The sequence below is a fragment of the Tenrec ecaudatus genome, chromosome 7 (assembly GCF_050624435.1).
Source record: "Tenrec ecaudatus isolate mTenEca1 chromosome 7, mTenEca1.hap1, whole genome shotgun sequence".
NCBI lineage: Eukaryota > Metazoa > Chordata > Mammalia > Afrosoricida > Tenrecidae > Tenrec > Tenrec ecaudatus.
This window is the reverse complement of record NC_134536.1, coordinates 8,233,404-8,238,588: the sequence shown is the minus strand read 5'-3', so window position 1 is coordinate 8,238,588 and position 5,185 is coordinate 8,233,404. Positions and strand designations below refer to the sequence as shown.

The window sequence follows — 5,185 nt, the reverse complement described above, 5'->3', positions numbered from 1 at the left end:
GGTAACAAATGTAAAAAGGTGATTGACACAATGGATGGATGTGGGGATTGTGATGAGTTGTTCAAACCCCTAAGAAAATGATTAAATTAAAAGAAAAGAAAAATATAAGTTTCCTCTAGTTCTTATATGCTTCCTCCCCCACCCCCTACTATCATAATCCCAATTCTACCTTACAAATCCGGCTAGACCAGAGGATGGACACTGGTACAGATAGGAATTAAAAACACAGGAAATCCAGGACAGATGAATTCCTCAGGACCAGTGGTGATACTGGGAGGGTGAAGGGAAGGTGGGGTAGAAAGGAGGAACTGATTACAAGGATCTACATATAACCCCCTCACAGGGGGACGGACAACAGAAAAGTGGGTGAAGGGGGGTGTCGGGACAGTGTAAGACATGACAAAATAATAATAATTTATAAATTATCAAGGGTTCATGAGGGAGGAGGTACGGGAGGAAGGGGGAAAATTAGGAGCTAATATCAAGGGCTCAAGTAGCAAACAAATGTTTTGAGAATGATGACGGCAACAAATGTACAATGTGCTTGACACAGAGGATGGATGGATGGATTGTGAGAAGAGGTGTATGCGCCCCCAATGCAATGATTTTAAAAACAAAAAAAGGATCTATACTAAAGAGTCGAATCTGGTTCCATCTTTTAATATTTGACCAATGAAAGCTTTAAGCCTTGCCCCTGCTTCTTCCCTTCGGCACTCTGCCCACCCCAGTTTGAGAAAGTTTCTACAACTGCTTCAACACATCCTTCTGGATGTCTGTTAAAGATGGGAACCACAAAAGCCATTTCCCACACAGGAGAACACTCCACCACCCCCACCTCAAACCCCCACTGACCCCACTTCTTAACCATTACCAAAAATTAGATTTCAAGCCAGTCTCCATGCTTGTTCTAGGCATTTCAGACAAGCTTGGAGCCTGCCTGGCTCTTCTCAGAAAGTCTTACTAAGTAAGCAATATTTCTTTCCGAGCTCTCTTTGTGTGTGTGTGTGTGTGTGTGAGAGAGAGAGAGAGAGAGAGAGAGAGAGAGAGAGAGAGAGAGAGAGAGAGAGAGAGAGAGAGAGAGAGAGAGAGAATCAATCTCAACATCCAAACCAAATTTGGGGTGAGAATCCATCCTGTTTCTATGAAGTGGCTAAAACAAAATCCAAAACCGCTTCCCAGGACTCAATCATCAAGGCTTGTGTAGGACAGAAAAGAATGGCTTAGCTCTACAACAGGAAATACAGACATGATGTGCAGAAACAGAATATTGGGGGCAAGAGTGGGGAAAAGGAAAAAAGGGGGGGAATATGAAGACATTGAGGGAAACAGGGTACTCACCCTCCCACAGGGAGGGTATTGTTTATGTCTCCACAGGAAGGGAGAGAGGGACCTCAACCTGGTGCGCCAAGTCTTGAAGCAGTGAACTACCACAGGTCTGTGAGGCCCTATCCCCAGAAGAATGCACTACAAAGGACAGACCACATGGGAGCGAACTAAGAGAGAGAGACAGAGACAGAGAGATCCTGGCCCACCAAGCTTTGAGAACGTCTTTCCCACTCCAAGCAGCCAATGCACAGAGAGGACCATAGAGTCTGCCGCCCCATCACAAGACACAATGTCCCTTTACTGACCCACAACAGTATGGGGGGGGGGCCAGCACTGGAGACACAGTGCAGGAAATATGCCGGGTCTGACCCACACACACACCAGACCATAGCACGCAACAGAGCAGCAAGGGGAGCAAAGCAGCAAAGTCTCCAAGGAATCCCAAAAATAGACTTTGGACTAGGGGTTAGGGCTTGCCACTGAGTAAGACCCAATCAGAAAACATTCATAAGGGTCAGCAGACAGACCTGAAACTATTTATAGGACATTTTTTATTTTGTTTGGGTTTTTTGTCTTTGTTTTGTTTTTTCAAGTTTATCTATATAAAATAGGCAGGATAAACAATCCTGAGGAGATACAACGGACTGACAATTCTGGCAGGGAGATGGGAAAGGAGGAAGTGGGGGAAAAGGAGTGGAGAGCCAACAAACCCAGGGACAAGGGAACAACAAAAGATCTAAAATCAATGTTGAGGAGGGTGTAGAATGCCTGGTGGGGTTTGATCAAGGGCCATGTAATTGAGGGGAATTGCTGAGAGCCAAATGAAGGCTGACATGATAGTGGGACAGGAGGAAAGTAAAAGGAAAGAGAGGAAAGAAGTAGGAGGCAAAAGACATTTATAGAGGTATAAACATAGGCATGTATGTAAATACATTAATATATAATGATAGGGATATAGGAATATATACATATATGTATATGTTAAGTATTAAGGTAGCAGACAGCCATTGGACCTCTACTCAAGTCCTCACTCAATGCAAGAAATTGTTCTAATAACCTGGCATTTTGTGAAGCTCACCTTCCTGACACAATCAATAAAGACAAATGAGTGTATAAGCTAATGTGGTGAAGAAAGCTGATGGTGCCAGACTTTCACAAGATATAGCATCTGGGGTCTTAAAGGCTTGAAGTTAAATAAACAGCCATCTAGCTGAGAAGTAACAAAGTCTACATGGAAGAAGCACACCAACTTGTGTCATCACAAGGTGTCAATGGGAATCAGGCATCAGGCCTCAGAAGACCTAAAACAAATAACCATTTCAATGTAAACAAGGAGGGTCGGAATCATGACCCAAAGCCCATTTGTAGACAATTGGACGTCTCCTCACAGAAGGGTCACAAGGAAGAGACAAGCCAGCCACAGTGCGGTATAGCACCAACTAAACACACAACAGTCCCCTAGTTCTTTAATGCTTCCTCCCGACTGCTATCATGATCCCAGTTCTACCTCACAAATCCAGCTAGACCAGAGCTTGTACACTGGTACAGACAAGAGCTCTGAACACACAGAATCCAGGAGAGATAAACCCCTCAGGAACAATAGTGGGATTGGATACCATGAGGGCAGGGGGAAGGTGGAGGGGAAGGGGAGAAAGGGGGAACCTACCGCAATGATCAACATATACCCCCCAGGGGGATGAACAGCAGAAATGTGGGTGAAGGAAGACAGCGAATGTATAAGATATGAAAATAATAATAATTTATAAATTATCAAGGGTTCATGAGGGAGGGAGGGTGGGAGAGGGAGAGGAAAAAAGAGGAGTTGATACCAAGGGCTCAAGTAGAAAGAAAATGTTTTGAAAATGATGATGGCAACATATGTACAAATGTGCTTGATACAATTGATGTATGCATTGTGATAAGAGCTATAAGAACCCCCAATAAAATGATTTATTAAAAAAAGAAAAGATACAGAATGCCTGGAAATGGATTGTGGTAGCAAATGTACAATTCTACTTGACATGATTTGAACTATGGAATAATATGATATAATGTCTTAAACCCCAATTAATAATAATTTGTTTAAATGCTAGCAATTTCGCTCTTCCTCACCTCACCTCCTGTCTACTGGCTGCAGCGCTGGTAACCGCTTGGGGAAGCCGGGACCATGTTTCAACACCGCAAGCTGACCGTCTTCGACTACCACTCACTGACACCTTCAACTGCAAAGAAGAAAGATAATTTAGAAATTTTATTGTGTGGCTTGAAGACCAGAAAACCAGACAGTACTAGATTGAAGACAGGGAATTAAAGAAACATCCATATCAGTGATTGACCCAAGTTCTTTGAAAAATATCTCAAAGATGTTACCTGTCCTTTCAAGATTCAAGATCGACAAGAAGCAATTGACTGGCTTCTTGGCTTAGCTGTTAGACTCGAATATGGAGCTAATGCTGAAAAATACAAGGACACACTTCCTGATAAGACAAAATAATGCTGACAATGAAGCTAAAAATGTAAAGCCACTGGTCAACGTCGATGCAAATAAGCCTGATTTCAAGGCCGGTGTACTGGCTTTGTCTAACATGGTGATTACCTGGTAATGCTAAAGGCAATTGAAGTGTAGTTCCAGAGCGCCTGACGCAGGATGCAGTTTCTAAAGCTCATTGAACGAAAGAGGGCTTGCCTGTTGCTTGCGGCAAGCACAGTCTTGGGTTTGACACAGGAGATGCAGGTCTTAATGAGGCGGCTCACATTCTTGGATTGCCACATGTAGAAGAACTGAGAGAGCTACAGACAAAAATCAGTGCAGCCAGCGTCACTGTTCGGTCAGTTATTGCGGCTCCAAAGACAGACCACAGTTAGAAGATGAACACTTTCGGATTCTCACCTGCTTAGTACTGTTGGAAACTGTTGTACGCTCTGGCATGTGTTTGGAAATCAAATGTCACATTTTCAAGGGTTCTAGATATTTACCATCATTGCCTTTTTTTTTCTTTAATAAAGTGTGGGCAAGTGGAAAAAATGCTAACAATCTAAATCTCAGTGTTTGTAGAAGCACTTTTTGTGATTTCCACATTTTGAAAGAAAAATAAATATAGCTTCTGTGATTTAGTAAAACAAATAAAAATACAAAATGCATGCAAAAAGAGAGAAATGATTGACACCAGCTAGGAGTTTGGGTGAATCAATGTCCTAGAAACAGTCCTACGAGAGAAGAACCCACAGGCCCATGGACAACCCAGTAAGAGCAAATCCCCTTGCCCCATTTCAGGGGACATAAAGGCCTCCCAACTAATCCCGGGGTAGAACCTTGAGGGAGAAATGGGGGGAGTCATGTTCCATAAAGCCTCAGTAACAAATGCGAGACTGAATGAAGACTGGTAGCTGGCCAGCATTCCTGGGGAAATCTTTCTTCTCCAAAACAAATAAAAATCTTTACTTGAAAAAGAAACCCTGGTAAATGGTAGAAATTAGCCTCATGAGACTGGGCGCCAGAGAATGGCTAGAGGACAAGGGATGGAACCCAAGCTATCGCCCATTGGCCAGAATGCAACACGGTCTCCTTTGCCTAAATAAGATGAATGGTTTCGTTACCTGGAAAACATATGCCTCTGTGGTTTGAGTGTTATTTGCTTTAAATCACTTAGAAATTTCCAGGTTCAACTTTCTCAGACACAGGCACTCCTAGGTATATATAAAGTCTTGACTGTACATCCTATTCGACTCTGGTTTGGGGGCGGGGAAATGTGTACCAGATTTCCAGAAAGCACAGCCAAGGAAAAGGAGTTCATGTCAGTTCTTCAAGGAACTGAGAGAAGAGTAATATGAACGCAGCACTTAACTGCCAGGGCGCCTT

General features: G+C 43.1%; 1 pseudogene; it reads left to right on the top strand.

Annotated features, from left to right (window-relative positions):
- The first annotated feature begins 3,493 nt into the window (after positions 1-3,493).
- Positions 3,494-4,191, top strand: LOC142453137 (RNA transcription, translation and transport factor protein pseudogene; annotated as a pseudogene).
- The last annotated feature ends 994 nt before the right edge of the window (positions 4,192-5,185 follow it).